This window comes from Passer montanus, unplaced genomic scaffold, assembly GCF_014805655.1.
Source record: "Passer montanus isolate IOZ18808 unplaced genomic scaffold, ASM1480565v1 scaffold1, whole genome shotgun sequence".
Classification (NCBI taxonomy): Eukaryota; Metazoa; Chordata; class Aves; order Passeriformes; family Passeridae; genus Passer; species Passer montanus.
In genome coordinates, this window is record NW_024356504.1 from 16985234 (window position 1) to 17004834 (window position 19601).

A 19601-nucleotide genomic window follows, 5' to 3' on the forward strand; every position below is an offset into this window, starting at 1 on the left:
GGTCAGCACTATTTGAGCAAAAGTCATCAGCCAGGTGTGTGCAGGCTCAAAGCTGAACCAGAGAAATTAACTTCCTAAGTTAGTACAGGTCCTTTTCTTACAAAAGGGGTATTTTGTATTTTAGTGAACTTCTTCACAAAAACCTAATCCACTGGGGCCTGGTCTCTGCTTTAAGCTAAGGGGACAGCATCAGCTTTGCAAGACCAAGCCCTTGACTCCAGAGGAAAGTTGCTGGCAGATATGGGGGTGATTACATGCTTACCTGTTTTTATTATTATTATTTTTTAAATCACAACAAAAATAACTGAAAACTCCTTAGCTCAGCTTAAAAGTCCCTGCCAATGCAAGAGCCTTCGGGGCTAACCCTAGTAAACAGCATGCCTAGGCTTGACTCAGCAAGAAGCTTTTTAACAGTAGCTCCTAAACTGTGGTTAAAACCCATCAGGCATTATGCACTGTAAAAAACAAAAGCAGCCTTGTTTTTCTACCAACATCCTGGTGGTATTTTAGGATGCAGTTCTGACATTATTTATTAACAAAATATTGTTGTCGCTCTTCTGTCCAGACAAAAAAGTAGGAAAAACCCCAAACCTGATAATCACAAATTCCATGGCTTTCATTAGGACTAAATTGTCCCAAAGACCTAAACATAAAGATGACTCCATCTCCATGATAATGTGGAGTTGCCCTTATTTTCCCTCTGGTAGGGATTTTATCTCATTTAATCAAGGATATTCCTCCATTTCCCTGAAATCTTAATATATTATTACAGATTTTTCCTGATATCCAGCCTACACTTTTTTTCTTTATCTGATTTTATTACCCCTCCCTGTTGAAGTTTGTTTCCTTTTTACTGTGTTAAAAATTACAGAATACTTTTTCAGGACCAGTTAAAATGTTTCTGAGCTGTTTACGCAGGGTGATTCACAGGCAGAGGAGTTGACTGTTAAACTTTTCATCATAAAAAGACTATGTCTCAAGTGTTTACAAATATGCCAAATTTAATGTCAAACCCAAGATTTTCCATGTTTAGTATCTGTTCCAGTCTGGTTCTCTCTTTCCTTTGTTGTTTTTTGTGAGATTCAGCCAAGGGAGGCCAAGTGGGGTTAAGGGAAAATATGTTGTTTAGCCATACAAAAAATAATCATCATCATCTTATAACTGCTTTTAGAAACACCAGTGTCTCTTGCTTTAGAGCTGGAATTTTTTATTGTCACAGATGTGCCTTTTGCTATTGTCTTTCTACAAAAACACATACAAAGTCCCATCAATTTTGCCAGATTGGAATCCTTTGAAAGGTCTTGCTTCCAATATGTGCATTGAAGGGGTGTCAGAGTTTTGCGGTGAAATATTCCGACTCCCCTGTGGCCCTGACCACGCTTCAGTTGAACCTTGCCAGGGCTCACCTGATGGTGCTCCCCGTTCCCTGCTGAGGCCTCTCTGCCATGCCTTCCATCCAGGGGAATTCCTGACTCCATGGAGGAGAGGAGCTGTTTGCAGAGCGTGCTCTGGGAGCTGCCTTTGTGCACTACAAGGCGTGCACAGAGTGCCTTTGGTTTCCCTCCATGGGGCACCGCTGCCCCAGGGCTGCAGCTGGGACCCCGTCGCGGGATGGGGATGGGACTCCTGGTGATGGTCATTCCTGCAGCAAGGATGCCTCTCGGCTGAGCCACAGAACGTACATACCAATAAAACCTGTGTGTTTTCATATTTACTTTGCTACTGGAGTAGAAAATCTTTGGCAGGTCATGATGGATGGTACTGTGCTGCTTAGGAGACAGAGCGAGCTCCCTCCGGAGTCAAAGCAAACAGCTGCTCAGAGAGGCCTTCTTATGTGTTTTGCAAAGTTTTACGACTTTCACCAAATAGATACATTGCTCATTTGGGAAACAGGTTTGGGGGCTCCCACATCCAATTTATTCTGTCCCCTTCTTTCCCACATGCTTCTTTTATTTATTTAAGAAAATCAGAATGTGTAAGTTTTCCATGGTTTGCAGGGGCTGGTCCCCTCCAGAAAGCTGGTTCAAACCTCTCCCTGATCTGTAATTAGCAGGAGTCTTTTGCTTTGAGGTGGCTCTTCGGTAACCTACAAGAGGTGATTTGGGGGACTGTCAGTTCCACGATTAATACTTGATGGTCACTTGATCTCCATCTCCAGGAGACCACAGATGAAATACTAGGCTTTGGCTGTCATATTCTGTGAGCTGGAAAATTATTTGAATTCTATCTGTGCTTTATTTTCCTCATCTCTAAAATGCTATCAGAGTAATACTCACCGTTTTGATATCTTGAGAGGTAAGAAAAAGATGCCTTTGGTTTCCAAGATTGGTCTTGTAGCCATTTTCAGGCACCAGGGAGGAGGTACACAGCGCTACCTGCCTGTGCAGAAACTGAGAAGCTACATGCCTAACATGTGGCCTCAGTGGGAGGACAGGCTGATCAGGTCTTTGGAGAATGTGGAAGGCGTAATCCAAAACACTGATCAGGGCTAGTAGGTTTCTGGAGGCTTTTCCCGTCTCATAAACTATTCCGCATGCAAAAAAACAAACCAAAATGCAAACAAACAAACAAAACCAAAACCAAACCAATGAAATACAAACCCACACAGCTTTCTCTTTTGAATCTTTTTAAAGATGTTCAAGCATATTCCATTATGAGAGAGATTTACAGATCTGTGCTGTTCTTTAAATTCAGGATAGTTTTGTCATGTGCATTTAGTTAAATAGCCTTCAGAGTACTTTGAATAACTGAAACCTGAAGTCCAGAGGGACCTGAAGGGGAGTGGTTCCAGACTCACTAAACTATGCAATGAAATGCAGATTGGGCTTGGAAATGTGGCTCTCCAGTGGCTGAATGCTGTGACATGGGGCTGGAGTGAGGGGCCTGGGTGAGCTCAGGTGGAGCCCTGCCCATTCACACCTAGTGAAGATCTGGGCCACCAAGTTGCTGGTGCTGTGAAAAACTGCACCTCTAATTTAGCCTAATCACCACTAGAAGTTTAAAAATGGCTAAGAGGTTTTAGTACTGAGAACAAAAGCATGATCTTTGAGGTCTTTTATGTAAACCTCTGGCATGTGTTCATTTAATATGATGTCACTCTGTAATCCACCATTGCTTTTAAATGTCATTCCCAGAGCTTCATGTCAGCGAGTCTTAAGTGATAATCCCTTTGCTTACCTCACTTTATAGTAGATTAAAAGTGACTTCATGCTTCCACCTTATCCGCTGTTAAGCTTGTGCTTTAGGAAAGAAATTTATTTGAACTTTCTTTTCCTGCTGCTTTCTAAAGAGTTTCTAAACAGAGGGTGTGTGTCTTTCAGAAGCTATCTCAATAGGATTGCCCATTCTCCACTGCTTTCAGCATCTGTGAAAAAGGATAAATGTTCGGTGCCAACTTCCTGCCCTTTTAAACTCCAGTGTTCTGAATTTGTTTCTCAAGTTTTCTCTCAGCTAAATGGGGAGCACTGCCCTTCCTGGCCTCTTCTTTTTCTTATTCCTAAATAAATCACCTCTCTAGATGGTATTTCCCCTCTCACCAGCTTCTTGCAGTATAAAGACAAGAGATGCTGCGACTTGTTGCAGTGCTCTGCTCCTCTGTAGCACTTTCTCTTGTCCTGCACAGGGGTCTTTGGGTTCCCCCTTCTATGTCATGGTCTTGTATCTTGTATATATTAGTTGAACTTTTACTTTATCCTGTAGCAAATCCTTTCTCAGTTGATAAAGCTCTCCATGCAGTTCACCTTTCTGGCCCACTGTCCTTTTTGTCTCTCCTTGAATTTCATCCTCCTGCTACTAGCACACCTCCTTGTGTAACATGTCCCTCCAGATATTTGCTGCATGTTGTCATATCCTCCTCCCTGCTCTAACGAGCTGGCCAGGCTGCAGCCCACAGCATATAGTCAAATATCAATCCACTCAGCCTCCTCATTTTCACTGTGTTTCTCTGAAATCCTTTCAGTGTGTGTGAAGATAAATGGACAAAACGCATCCATCCCATTGGCTTGTGGAATGAAGCCTGCGGCACATCACTTTTCAGGTGCTGGTTAATCTGGATTCCCAGCTACCAGTGGCCATGGGGAGCAAATTACACAGGGTGCTGAGAGATAAAAACTAATGGCAGGAATGCTGGCTTGTGATGTTGGCTGGAAGAAAAATGTAGGGTTTTTAATGTCCATACAGAGCGGAAATTTTCAAATCTCATCCAAAGTTCCCCCCACGCAGCAAAGAGCAGGGAAGTCAATTTACCCTGGATGGATGAAGGTCTGAGTCAATTCTGCTGGGATTAGAACATGTGGTTCGAGGGATCCTAGGTATTTTGGGTCTGATTCTTGGACCACCCAGATGGCTGGGGGAAAACTTAAAAGAAAAATACCAATGTGAAAAGGACCCTATTTGTCAGAACTGTGAATCTGGGTACCCTGCATTCAGCTGACACCTTGCAGGCACATCTGCACAAGCCAAAGAGACTGCAGAACTGGGTGCTGTTACCCTGGCAAATCTCAGATCCCGTGGGAGTGCGTGTGTTTTAGCGGGCTTTCTAGAGCCCTGGCTCTGACACTAAACCACATAAGTATGTTTTTCTTCTGTGTGCCAGACCATTTTGAGAATTTGTGATTTTACACTATTTTCTGCCTTGGAGACTCTTGATTCTTGTTCTTTTATGTTTCACCATTGATATTAAATAGACAGCTAACAGCTAAAATTTAGAGCATTTCTCAAGGGTCAAACTTTTAAAAGTGCCTGTGTTATTTCAGATCATAAATCCCAGTGTACTGGGTCTGGCTAATAGCATTTGAAAGTGGGTGTTGTGGGTTTCAAAATAGTGTTGACTCTTAGGGCTGGCTTGTCAAGTGCTAGTAATGCAAAGGCTCAATGGGTTTTACAAACAAGCTGGATCCTATTTAAGGTCAAACTACTCCAACCTCTGTTGAAAATCAGGACACTAAAGCCATCTCTAGTAAAGGAGTTAAATACCTAAAAATTCGTAATGTGGCTGGAGTGGAGTTAAGAAACAGACATGTTAATGAGGTGGCTTGTGCATGCTTGGAGCCCAGTGTGCATGCCCAGGCCATGCAGCTCCCGCAGGATCAATGGGGATGTTTCCTGCCCTGTCTCCTCTCTGTGGTAGAAGCATGCACATGGCAAATATCATAGGAGGATGTGCTATGGAAAAAAACACATCCAAGGTTTAGATGCTATCAGTTGGCCAGGCTCCACCTCAAGAGCAAGTTTACTGCATTCCCTGCTCTCACTTCATTGGCTTATATGGGGTTGGGTTTTGATATAATTGATTGTGGTAGCTGATAGTGAACCAGGAGAATGTGAGCCTTTTGATGATTTTTTTAAGCAGATACTGGTTGAAGGGGGGAGTGCCTTAGAGCATGGTAGGAGCTGTCCTTTTTCACCCTTGGGCAGTAGAAGGACCTGTATCGTGGTTTCCCAGCTGCTGAGCTCATGCTGTTAGATTAAATGTGAGAATTAGGCTCCACCCCTGCCTGCTGCCCTTTCTCTGGCTGCAGTGGTGTGCCAGTGTTTCTTTTGTGCAGGTGGAGTCTCCTCACAGCCAGGGGTATTTCTTCCTGTACAGCTCATTCTGTCTCTCTCTTACACCTCTCTCTACTCTGCACACGTGAGCCAAAGTCACTTATATCAGCACCTGGGTACAGTCAGGCAAGACTGAAAAAATATGTTGGGGCTGTACAAAATGCAGTCACATTCAGCTTTTTGAGTTTAAGTCTCTCAGGGAAATAAATGTGCGTTCTTAAATCCAATAAGAGCCTTTGAGATATTTTCCTTTTGATCCTGTGAAAGCATCCTGGAGAAGAATTTGTCTTATTCCTTCTCTTGACCTTTCAAAAGAGACTTTCCTAGCTTGGTTGTGGAGCTACTTACATGGCTTTTGATTTGCAAACCAGCTGCTGGACATGGTACCTGCTGATTGAATGCTTCATCTGAAAGCCTCTTAAGATCCCACAGAGTAACCACACATCCCAAAGTACCACTGGTGGAGGAAGTCTACCAGAGTGTGGTTAGTACATTAAAAATATGAAAGTTTCAAGCTTACAGCTGCATTAGGGTGATGTTCTTACATGCACATACTTGAAGACTGTTTGTCTTCAATGTGAGATAAAACACTTGATTTCATAGGCTGTCTTTCATTCTCACTCAAGTGAAGTATGATATTTTACAAGAGAAAACTGCATTGTAGATGACAGAAAGCAGAGTGTAGAATGATAGGGAGGTGAAGAAATTAATGTATTCAGTCATCAAATCAGTAAATTAAAGGAAGGTCAATCTAATAAGTACTAGCAAGAAGGAGAAGATTTGTAGAAGATACTTGAAAAGTATCTTCTTGAAAAGTATCATCTAAAAGATGAGTTGATAATGCAGAGGGTCACACAGAAAGTGCCCTGGGCTAAAGAACTGTTTTTAAGCCTCTTCCTATTTGGGAAAATGTGTGAGTGTATGCTGAATTAGAAATGCCTGTTTAGGTCTGTTGACTTCAGAGAAACTTTATTGAATGTTCACATGCTGTCCTGAGGAGAGTGCTCTTCTGAAGATATCACAGCATAGAAATGTTTACTAAATCTTGTGGTTGTATTTCTGCTCTAAAATTAGTTCATATTAGTAATTTTTCTTGTGTTGATATGGACTTGGCTGTTAACTTCAGACCTCTTACAGCAGTGGATTATCTGCTGGTATTCTCATGAAAGACTTCAGTTATGATTCTTTAGATGATTTTTGCAAAGTTTAAGTCCAGGTTTAATGAAGAGGGACTCTTCATTAAGAGTGGTTACTCGGAGCTGTGGTGGTTACTTCCACACAGCATTGCTGTGACTCCAGCATCATCACAGCAGTCCCAGAAGTGGTGTCAAACAGACCAATTTTGAGGAGTCTAGCCATGTTACTGTGCAGACAAAATATCCCAGTGTCTGCTTCCTACGATGAACAAATTTTCAAGGAATTACCAGTGTTTGAGGTGCTGCTTTGAGTAACTGTTAACCACTCAGGTCAAACTGTGTTGGTGCTGTTGGTTTGAAAAGACTCTCAAGGAGCCAATGACATTTTCAGTTTTCTGGCCTCTGAAATGAGGCCTTTGCTCCTGTTTTACCCTGATTACAACGCACATATTTTGTGATCGCATCTTTTGGGATCAAGATACAATACGAGAGTTGATACATTATAGGGATAAGGTCAGGGTGAATAATTCTATTTTCTGTAGACCAGGTAGAAGGATTTTGCAGTTAGTTCCCAGGAGAGAAATCATATAGAACTGATTTTTATTTATCTCTTTTTTCGTAGTCCTCCACCCCAGCTGATTCTCTGTAAGAAGTATTGCTAGGAACTGACGGACAGTGAAGTATCTGCCAAGTTTTATCTAGTACATTTTGAAGCTTCAATAGTTGCAACCTGTTTGTATATTGTTTCCAATAGAAGTCTCTAAACAGAGAAATAATCATATGAAACCAGTGTCAGCAGACCCCAAACCACTTTATTCACTTGACAAAATAGTAGACTTCCAAAGTCAAATAGATTTCTAGCCATCTTTGGAAAAGAAATTGTACACGAACACATAACCCAAGCACTTTTCAGGCTAGGTTAGAGAAATTCAAACCCTTATGCAGGACATGAGATGACCAGTGCCACTTCATTCACTTGAAAAAATAGACTTCCAAAGTCAAATAGATTTCTCGCCATCTTTGGAAAAGAAATTGTACACAAACACATAACCCAACCATTTTCAGGCTAGGTTAGAGAAATTCAAACCCTTATGCAGGACATGAGATGACCAGAATGCAAGACACTTAAATGGAATTGAGCCAGCTTAGGTATTTTAGAAGTCATGTCTTCTAAGGGTTCCAGAGGATCTTCACAGAGCACAAATACACTGGACTTGAGGGCTTTAGTGGATAGCAATGAAAACCACTTCATATTCCTCAGCAGAGCTTTCCTTCATCACGTGGCTTTGCCTAGTGAGTCGGAGGGAAAGGCATTCTCCCACCAACACCACTTCCTCCATGTCCTGGGATTGTCTGCTCAAGGCTTGGCTAGGTCTTGACCTCTCTTGGCATGCAAGATCTAAACCTGGTATGACTCCAGACTTCCCTCAACCGCGTCTGGTTTGAATCCTGTCAGTGCCTGGATAAGTGTTACCACAAGAATAAGAATCTCTTCAAAGAGTTGTTTGTTTGTTTGTTTAAGAGACGACTTCTGCCAAATGTGAAGAAGGTAGGAGCTCTGTGAGCTGTAACTTCTTTCCCTTCAAGTCCTGATGTACTGCTGGAGCTTAGGATTCTGTCAACCTGGTTTCTTCCTTGCTTGATCCCTGCAGAGCAGGGTTTGAAGTTCTGGTGAATTATGTGACAGTTTCTGATAAGGATGGATGGTGAGCAGAGACATGGGTTTGATTTCTGTGAAGATGTCCCATTGCTTCAGGTATGTCCCTCTGGTGCAGCATATTGGGTGAGTGACTTTTCCCAGGGTGACCCAGTAAATGGCACTAATTGAGAGACAGAAGATTCCATAATAATCTTGCACTGAAGAGCAGCAGATTGTGCTCCCTGCCAAAGTCTTGCACTGGGTGCAGTGGTTTCCTATCCCTTCATTTGGTTTTTGACTATGTTGCCAAACTGGACTTTTTCCAGGATCTGGTTTCTGTGACTGACTTCATTACTTTGTGTTTCATAAACCCAACTCTTCCAGCTCTGTGTTCATTGGTGCTTTTCTCCCAGGCAGGGCAATTTTGTGGTTCACACATTCACCAGCAAAATTGCTGTGATCTATGAACTTCCAGTGCAGTAAGGATTTGTGCACATAGGGTGTGTGTGTGTGGAATCTTCCTTACTTAGCAGTGTAAGGTCTCAGTCTAGTCTCCTCCTCCTGTTACCATCCTCACTGGGTGAAAGCTGGGCTGAAAGTAATCTCCTGGCCTACAGCGCACCATGGTCTGCACTCCCCAATCACATTTGAGATTCAGTTGAAAGAGCCAGTGGTGTCCAGGAGGTAATCTTTAATTAAAATTAAATTGTAGACTTTTAGAAGCTTTTCTTGAAGGCTGAAAGTAGAAGGTGGACATGCAGGTCAGCAATCTGGCATCTTGGGAGGTGTTACAAGAGCTTGACAAATATGCCTGTAAAAATCCATGTGTACAATACCACAATATGCATTTGTTAATAATTTTTGACTTGTCAAACTTTTGTCCTCCTTCAATAAACAGGAGAATGAAAGCTTTCAGGTGGGATTTTTGTAATTAAAAGTTTATCTCCTACCAATTGGTCCTTATAACTTCCTGCACTTGCTCTGTCCCTCAGATATTCTATGACTGACCTTAGAACATGGCCTGTGCATTCTTGTACCTTTTTTTCATTGGCTAGAAATTCTTTTGTAGCAGGCATGAATGGTTGTATTAATCCTTATGGTTTTCATGAGTACCAAACATGTACTGCATGCTGGGTAAGAGCAATTACATTGCCATTAGGTTATGAGCAGCTTTCCTGGACTGTAATGTGACATGCACAAATAGAATTGTGAATATTGGCAGTTCAGATCCAGATAGTTGAATTTCCTCGGTTACTACTAATACTTTAGATTATTTAAACCATAAAATATTTTTTAAAATCAACATTATTTTCACCTGTTACATCTTTTGCTTATTTAAACAAATCAAGCAGCTGATAAAACTAAACTAAAAAACCCATTTCCTTGGTTACTACTAATACTTTTGATTATTTAAACCATAAAATATTTTTAATCAACATTATTTTCACTTGTTACATCCTTTGCTTATTTAAACAAATCAAGCAGCTGATAAAACTAAATTACAAAACCCAAAACATGCAGAGTGTAGGATCTTAAGTTCTATTTTAAAACTAAACTGCAAGACAGGAGAATTTTTTATCAAAATCCTGTCTACAGCCTTTTCCTACAATGAAGGTGTGTAAGAGCTTATACCCCACTGAAATCAACTTGGGCTGCAGGTGATACTTGATGGTGCAAAAAGATGACTGATAGGACTTTCAAAAGCTTCTACTACATGGAAAACCTCACAACTGGGATTACAGCATATCTTTGATTGCCAGGCTTGGTTTGTTTGCCACTGAGTTGTCTAAAGTGAGTAAAGAAAGCCACTGCACCTGAGCAGTTCTGATTTCTCATTTCCAGACCACAGTACAATGGCCCTGTGTTTGCCTTTTCCAAAACCAGAGAGAAATGTTTAAATAACATTTTGTGCTGAATTATTAAAACTGATGCAAATGTTTTCATTAAAATTTGAGTATGTTTAATATCCCTTCTCTTGAATTTTAAATAGAACCAATACTTGGTGACTTAATTGCCCAGCAATATATATTTTTTAGATTTTTGCCTTATATTAATAAAATGAGTGTATTTACATAGTTCCAACCTAAGCACATCTTGTTTTACTGACTAATTGCCTCATTTAAAGGGCACACAATGTTAACACCTTTTGGCTTGCCTGAGACTTTACGTCATGCTACACGCTGCATCCCGGAGTGAACCTTATCCTATGCAAAAAATAAATCATGTTCTCTTATCTTTCTTGATAAAATGTTCCAAAGAACCCCTCCACAACTCTCTGGTAATTGTAAACTGCCCCCATTGCTTTGAGGTTGTGCTCAGACTACCTAGATGACCATCTCAGACAGAGCTGGGCTGCTGTTGTGGAAAGCAGTGGCTGTAGCCTGTGAGTTGAGCACCTGCAGTTGCCCATGCAGCCATCTCTTCCAGCTCTGCATGGTTTGAGTGTGCACAAGCAGGGCTGGGGGTCTCATCCCTCTCACCACTTTAATGCCACATACACTGGTTTGTGGTGAGACGCAGGAAGGCTGGTTTTTGAGGCCATGGAGTGATGAAGATCATCCTGCTTCTGCCCCTGGATCAGCAGTACAGGAGGCCAGAACTGTTAGTGTGAGGAGGATGTCTGGGGGCCTTTGCCAGCACTGATGCTGCAAAAAAAAAACCCCTGTTTTTCAGGCAGCACCCCAAACCCAGCTAAGTTCCCTGGAAGGGGGAGCATGAAGAGTGGCTGTGCCTCTGCCATTGGAGCATTTAGGAGAGAAACAGTTTCAGCAACTTGGCACCAACCTGGTGCTTTTGGAAATTAGATGTGACATTTGAGGTCAGGCTGGCATAACTTAAGGGTCAGCTGAGGACTGGAGGTACTGAACTTGCTACTTTTACCCAGCTGAGCTTAGTGCCCAGTTTTAACCTGAGTTAAGGAAGGTCTGAGGTGTCTGATATTGATGTGAGGCCCCATGCAGGCAGAGAGGCAGGTGTGAGCAGTGGCCAGGAGAAGTGAGACCATGGCACTGCCCTAAGGACAGAAGCCCCTGGTGGGTGGTGGCCTGGTGATGAGCTGTCTGTGCCCAGGCCTCCTCTCCTGCAGGCTGCTGAGCACCAGACCTGCTGGGCCACGGCAGATATGCAGGGCTGGGTTCTTTGGCCTGGAAAGACCATGTGCGTGTGTACATCACTCTCCAGCTACAATGACAACGGCTCTTTGAAATGCTCTTCTGCATTTGCATTTACAAAAGCTGGATAAGCCTTTTTTAAAAAAAAATCTGATAAGTAGCAGGCAATTGAATTAACCACTGTTGACTGTATTGCTGTCTCTTAACAAACTCCATCTGTATGGTCTCCCTTTGTAGACACAATTTTATAACTTAATTTCCCTACCAAAACATCAGTGTTTACTTAGTAAGAAATCTGTTCTTTGTCAGCTTAAAACAGTGATTTCTTTATTACCACTCTGCGCAAGGAATGACAGCACAGAGTTGGCACTGGAGCAAGTCTGGTTGAGTCTACAGCGTTGTAATGGAAACAGGGTGAACTGAGGGTCAAGTATAATGGGATTTGTATACAGAAATGTGTCTGCATAAGGAATAGCTGCATGAGATAAGAGAATGAAAGATGAGGCCCACAGGTCTCCCTTTGCATGGTGTTGGGACGGAGGTATTGCTGTAGGTGCACGGCAGACACAGGAGATGGGGTTACCTCTGCGCCAGCACAGGAAAGTTCCCTAAATCACATGTGCCTGCTCCTGCACCAGCTGATGTTGTGGGTGTAGGATGGATTGGGGCGGTCGTCAGGGATTACTCTAAGAATGTTTTGTGTGTGATTTTTACTGATTTTGGGAAGCATATGGTCAGTGAGGGGTTTTCAAGCTATTGCAGTCTGTGGCCTCCCTAAAAAATTTCTAGCAGAGTTGTTAAACATAGTATCATTAATTTGGCCTGAATAACAAGAGATTTGCAGAGGTTTTTCACTGTCTTTCACAGCCCCTAAAGGAGTTTTTAGTGTTTCCCAAGGGTTTTGCAAACCACAGGTTGAAAAGCACTAGTGTAAACTTTCAGCAGTAAACAGCTGGGAAACATCAGATCCCTATTCCTTCCCTGATAAATGTGTTATATTTTCCTACGCCGTTGAAAAACTGAGAGAATAGGAGAGCAGCTGTAGTCAATGACACCAATGGATCTGGGAGCAAAGGAGTTTTGCAAAGAAGGTTTTTTGGGTGGTTACGTGGCAGGTGAGATATGAAACACCTCATCTTTTCTTGCCATGAGATGATGATTTGGGGAGCATCCTGGCTCCTTTGAAGTATGTTCAAGTTGTACAGTGCAGTGAGCAGGGCTGGGGTTTTACCGTAGGACTGGGCTTCTATTTATTGCTTCTACTTTCTCCTGCCATAGAGCCTTTCTCAGTCTTACATTGCAGGCTAGAGCTGGTAGAGAAAAGCCAGTTGTTTGTTGCAGGAATTGGAGAGAGACTCTGCTTTTTCTGAATTTTTTGTGCTCAGCTTTTCCCTATGAAAAATTAAACCCTAGTGGAATGCTGTCCAGATTTTAAACAGCCATTTATTTCTCATTCATGTTAATTTTCTCTCTGTAATGTTAAAAAAGCAAATAGAAAAAGTAATAGGTTAAAAAGAAGGAAAATTGTTGAAGTGCTGATTTATTGTTAATTTTCGTATTTTGTACAGAAAACTCCAGATACTTCAAGAGAAAAGCTTATTTGTAATAAAAAGGGTTTATTCCCTACAGTCATATCAGTGAAAAACTTTTACCTAGTTCTGCTCTTCACCATATAATTGCTTGTTTTTAGCATCCTCGTTGCAAAGCAAAGGCTGGTTAGATCAGCCAGTCTGCTGGATCAGATCTTACATTACATCTTGAGCTCTTTGAGTGCCATTAGCATTTTCTTTTAGAAGTGAAGAAATATTGACAGTTTGGTAGGTTATCTTGCATTTTACTGCACGTTAGGGCACTTCAAAGTCTTTATGTAGTGATGGGAACTGTCATGAAGTAGATGTGAAAAGGGCCTTTGGTCCAACTAAACCTGTCAGCAAAAAGATTTAGGGCAGATGGTTATTATTAGAAATCAATGTATTTATTATATATTGTTCAGGAATATTTCCCTTTGGAGGTTACTGTGAGAACTGTTGCTGTTTAAAATGTGTCAAATGCCAGTAAAATTAATTCCTGCAGAAAACCCAGGGAGCCCCAGCCAAAAGCTTTGTTATTATGGGAAGGCATGTCCCTTACTCCTTTGTGCTGTGATGCACCAGAGGCAGGTAGACACACAGCACACCAGCAGAATGCCTGCCATGTGTCTGTGTGTGTATGAGATGTATTTCTGCACAGCTATCACAATCACCTTTATGTACTGACGGAGCTCCTCTGTCTGCTGTGTCTGGAAAGGCTCTTTAGAGATCTGTGCTGTACCTGTTCCCATTTTGTTAGATTCCCCTTTGTAAACTATGGGGTTTGGTTACTTCCAGTTAGTTACAGCAGCTTACTGCTGCTTAGGGCAAGTGTGTCATTTTTCTAAGGCTTGAACACCACTGATTTTCCCCTGTACTTTAGAAAAGAGAAGCAGGACATTTCAGAGTTTTGTAATTAATTGGATGTAGGTTTTCCTTCTTGGTGTCTTGTTTAGCTATAGGTTTTAAGTTATAGGACCTTGGATTATGGGAAGAGGACATTCCCAACAGAAAAGGAGCATATTAGCAGAAACATTAATGCTGGAAGTCGTTGTCCTGGAACAAAGATTCATTTTCCATTCACCCCGTGATTTACAGCACATTCCAACCAAGTGATTTGGCTATGGTCTTCTGGCATAACATTGTTTGCCCTTTCCCTGACATTTTGCATATAAAGAAAAGTTATGAGCTTCTTGGGCATTCAAGGTACCAGGAAATGCAGGAGTCTTACCTAATTTGTTAACATGAAATTATAGATGTCAGACACAGACTCTGTTAGTTAACGTTGGTTAGAGTAATGCTGCAGCCAGTTGATTGTATTACAGTCATGATGAAGAGGAATGGTCTTTTTTTGCTTTTCTGGGATATGACAGGTATGGAGCCAAGGCAGATTTAAAGTGTAATGAATGAATAAGCATTTTTTGTGGTTTGCCTGACTCTTCCATGAGCCCTGTTGCTGTGGTGTTGCTGCCACTGTCTTTCTCTCTCCTCAATGGGTTAGTGCTGGCATAACATGGAAACAGAGTTTTCCAAAGTAGTATAGGAATTGTCTTTTAAGTGCTAAACCCTTCCGTAGCACTTGAATGTTATAACCTTTTAAGGGAGAGAAGCCTCCACCCAAAAGTAGCAGAGGAAGAAGACACTGGGCAAGGATTCAGAAACTCCGATTTCTTCCCCACAAACATGCACTTCCATTTGTTTTCCCAAGCCAAATTTCTTCACAGCGACAAGCAAAGTATTCACTTGAAAGTGCTAATATTCCCAACATGTGTCCCGAGGGAAAACAATGATGCAGAGAAATGGCTGTGTCACATCTGACACATCTCTCTAGCACCCATTTCCCACATCCCCACACCAGTGTTGGCTCCTCTCAGATCTCCCTCAGTCCTGCCATCAGGATCTGGTCTGCGTCTACACCTCCCCCCATCTTTCTCCCCACTGATTCCCACCTGCCTTGCTCCTTCAATCAGCCATGCCACTGCCCAGCCTTCATCCTCTCCCCACCCTGACCTTGCAGCGTTTTGACACCCCAGCTCTCAAAATTTCTGGCTACTGCAATCAAGTTCTCACGCATGATGGTTTCAACCTGAAGCTCACATGCCTCTGCGTTTGCGCTACTCCTTAGGTTTGCTTCCTTTGACTGGCTCCTACACTTCTATCCGTGCTTTCCTTCATGCCTTTTCTCTCACTTTTCTTCCTTCTCTCCCCCTCAGCTACCTTCCTTGAAGTTCCCCTTCTTAAAATACGCTTCTTCTCTGAAGGCTTTCATCATTAATCTCTCAAGAAACTATCTTAGAGCCTCATCTGCTGTGCTTTGATTTATACCTTGTGCAGTTTTTTTGGTAAGTATCTCACAAGAACTGAGCTGGTCATCCTTCTACCTCCATTCCTAAAGGAAAGCTTGTGTGAAAAGGTGGGCTTTCAGAACTTAAATTAAAAGATCATGTAAGTAAGATAATTAGATTTAAAAAAAGGATATTAGGATCTGAAACAGAATGTTTACTTGCTTTGATGTGCTTTTGGAACATATGTCTGCACAGTGGGTTGTGTGGCTGATTAAGTATAAAACAATCCGAGAAAAAATCACCACTATTAAGCTTAAATCAAAGATCTCTCCCTAAGACACTAATTTGATATGGGTTTGAAGGTCCCATATCAACCCTAATTTCTGCCTTTGATGTCTTGCTTCTTTGTGTGTTGTATAATGGAGGGCAACCTTACTTACAAAAATCTGTGGTTTTCTTCCATTTTAAAAGCAAATACTGTTATTGTTGTTGTGTTGCAGTTGTGACTACAAATGTCAGCCAGTACTCGACCCTTGTTGTGGTAAATGCAGCACAAATGCAATGAGAAACCATATGTGGTCAGGAGAGTTTTTAATCTGAGAACCAATCCCTGTGTTCAGGCTCTCAGTTTTGCTCCCTTCAAAAGTTGCCCCTGTCCCCACTGAGGCTGTCAACGACCTGTGAGCATAAAATCATTGTTAACTTATGGTGGAAATCAGATGAAAAAAGGTTTCAATCTCTAAACCAAAACACTTTTGATTTCATTATTAAAAAATAATATATATCAGGTGAAATCAAATAGGTTGTTTGATTTGTTCTTGGATTTAGATATTTTAGATATAGGATTGAAGTCAGGTATGTTTGAGTATGGAATCATCTTTCAAAAGGAAAAATGAAAGGTGTTTATCACTGTTTTTTTCTACTTTTGTAACAAAAAAATATTTTTCTTATCTGGAGCAAGTATTTTAAATTACTCACATCTAGACGTAGCATTAAGTCTAAGGGATGGGGAAAAAAATCATGCAAAGAAATTTTACCTGCCTTAGTTTATGATGCTGTGTAAATGAAAAACATAGGAGTTGTGTGTTGGAGACCTGTTCTTGTTATTCCTCCCATTGGTGGTAGAGTTTTCTTTGATTTCAGTAGTACAAGATTAGACTTAAGGCATGAGAACTACCATTGCCAGTGGATGTGGAGTGAGATTTTCATAGTGTCTACCTAAATCTTCTCAAAGCACTGCCCAAACCACAAATTCACAAATAAGGGATTTCATATTCAAAGTTTTTTATCTGTTAAGGCCCAATGGAATTACCACAGTTACCTGATCTGGTATCTGCAGCACTGGCCATAGATTCCCCTCTTTAATTTCCACTGTGAGAGAAATTACTATTTCCTACTATTAGAACTCCAAACCTTGCTGTGCGCTTTAAGCCCATATTTTAAAAAAGCATCTGGTTTTGCTGTACAGTTTTGTTGCAATGCTGAATTTACCAATTCTATCCAAAAACCCATCTAATGAGAACTTATCCTTGTTGATAAAAATATCTTTTTAAATCAATATTTTATTGTTATAAATCCTTTATTATTATTACTTTTATGCTTCCTTTTTTGCTCAAAGACATGTTTGAGGGGAAAATAGAAAATACGAACTGCATGAAACACGCCCATTAAATTTCTGCAGAAAAGCTTTAACAATTTTTGTTCAGATTCACAATCTTTATAATGTCTTATAAGTGAGAGCATTAACTGCTGAATTAGTCATGGTAGCTCTGATTTTCTATATATTCCTCTTTGTGAGTATGAAAAAAAATTATTAACCTTCTTTTAGAGCTGAGAAGATACAGGGGAAAAAAAAAATATTACTTGTTCTGTCCCGATGGAGCGGGGGCTGGAAGATAGCAGTGATGTCTCTGGAGTCCCCATCTCGATCTCTTTGTAGAGGGACACAGAGGCCAGCTTTCCAAGTTGATAGTCTTATATTCGATCATCAGGTCACTTTACTGGGTAATTATCAACTTGTTGCAGTTCTGGGAGAGCTGGGAAGAGCGAGTGATTCCCCATCGCCTCATTACCAGCGCTCCCTGGAGCGGCTGCGGGGAGAGGCGACTGCGAGGCAGCTCTGAGCCGCTCCTGCGGCACATCCTCTGCTCTCCGAGCTGAAACACGGCAGGGAGGGAGATCTTTGTCAATGATCAAATGCCATGTGAATTTGATAGTCGTGGCCCAGGTTTGACCCCTGGAAGTTACCTTGTTCTGAGGGACCTCGCGGGGTTTGATCCTCAGGGTACCGCACAACTGTTGCGACCTCTCGCCCTTCCTGTTGTAAGGGACTTTAAATCAGAAATAAACAGAGGTGAAGCTGAGGGGCTGGTGAGAGCTGTTTAGACTGAATCATTTAGCATGAATCCTGGGGCATTTTAGGTTTCCTGTTGAATACAGCTTTGGCATCCCATCCATACAGTGCCTGCCATGACAGCAGTCCATTTTTCAGTCATCTGTATGGCTTTCCTCCGTCTCCTTCAAAGGTGGTGTTCTGGGTACACAGGACTTGGAAAAACAGGCTAGGAAGTTTTGTGTAAAACAAAACAAAAGGAAGTTTTGAGGTTGAAGAGTGGGGTTTAAAAATTACTGTTTGCTTTAAAAGTTGCTTTTTTTAATAGCAAAACTCTACCAGAGTATGATACCCCTCCCCATGAGTAGTGCTGTTCCTTGCTTCTATGTCTATTTAGCAGCTATGCGTTTCTTTATTGTAGTGCAAAACAATTGCCTTCAAGTGTCCATATTCCATTAAGCGTATGGAAAAGTATTCAGCCCTTTGTTTTCTGCAGAATGAATTTATTTGTCACATAAGTATTAGTTTAGAGTAGTCATGGAACATTAGTGCTTGGTAATTGTCCACATTTTTCTGGGGTTTATTTAACTGATGGAGATTATTTCAGAAATGTGCAACTTCTTTAACTGTTACATTCATTGCTGAGTGCCCCTTGCAGAGGCTGCAGGCTCACAGCAGTGGCAAGATGTTGCCTCATCTTCGTCACGCAAGATTTGGGGATTGCTGATGCATATCCACTGAGGGAGAGCGGGAAAAGTCACCCCAAGGCCCTTTTCATAGCAGCCAACACTGGTTTTGCCAGTTCCTGAGGTTTTCTCTTCCCAGGAGCCCAGCCCAATTCCTCAGAGAGGATGCTGCTCCTCTGCCATGGGACCACAAGGCTTCTTTCTCAGCACTGCATCAGGCAGTGGCATTGAAGACAAGCACCTGCCAGGCTCCAAGGCACACACAGGAGAATGCTGCTGTTCCTTACTGAAAATCATGGGCTGAGGTTTCTTTGCCTCGGTTTTCAAAGGAAGCTGCCAGCTCCTTCCCCCAGACTTTGGGATGAGACTGCAGAGCTCCAGATGAGCTGTCACTCCTTTCAGCAAAACCCAAGAGGCAAGAAAATTAAGCAGATCTCTTTTCCCCAGTGAAGGGCTCTTACAGAGTGATCAGCTCCTGGGAAACCACCAGAAGTCTCCAAGTGTCCCACAGGCAGTGTGTGTCATGTCTCAGATGCTGGTATCTCTCCTTTTGCTGATTGTGTTCCTCTGCTGTCAAGTGTTACCACTGCCCCACAGTTCTGCTCCACAGGTGGCTGAAGCCAGGTAAATTGTGCCAGGATTTCTGCTCTCCCAGAGGGGTCATCCACTGCACTGGTAAAGACCTGCTCTGTAAAGCCTTTAGTAGCTTGTATGCCCCCAGCACCACCACAAGGCCCTGCAGCTCTAAGGTGGCTTCCCTCTGTTAAAGAGCAGCAAAGGAAAAGCCTCTCCTGGGTGGGGAAGGAAATGAATCCAGGCTCACGTGCTTCGTCAGAGATGCAAATTGCTCTACAAATTCTGAGCATTAATTATAGAGCCTGGGCTTCTTGCTAGAGCCACGGGGAAAACAGGCCCTTGGCTCACATTAAATTTAATGGTGTTTGGACACCCAATTCCCTTAGCCTATTTGAAAACCAGAATCCCACTTTCTCCAGATATATATGTGGTCAGGTGAAATCCCTCATCCCACTGCAGACAGCAACATTTTTATAGCATTGTGTTCAGCAAAGCTAGGAGCTCTCCCTTTAAGCAGTGGAGTGTTTTCCTCATGCTATCTATGGGATCCAGGAAAGAAGTGGGGAGTGACATGGCTAGCAGAGGTCTGACAGAGAGCCCTATGGACAGGCTGAAGAACACAGCTCTGGCACCATGGTTTCATTGCATTGCACCACACCAAGCTGAAGGCTGTCCCACTGCAGGGTCTGGGGCATGGGCATGGAGAGCCGTGCATGCCCTGGATG

General features: G+C 42.2%; 1 protein-coding gene across 3 annotated transcripts in view; it reads left to right on the top strand.

Moving 5' to 3' along the window:
- GLI2 (GLI family zinc finger 2) overlaps positions 1-19601 on the top strand; it is a 189437-nt gene that overhangs the window by 126623 nt on the left and 43213 nt on the right. Inside the window, exon 1 of one of the 3 annotated variants that reach the window (XM_039702039.1) lies at positions 15225-15339. The exons of the other annotated variants lie outside the window; for them this stretch is intronic. The gene's annotated coding sequence lies outside the window, so the exon portion shown is untranslated. Of the gene's footprint in view, positions 1-15224; positions 15340-19601 lie in introns of those variants that run through there. 3 annotated transcript variants of the gene reach the window in all.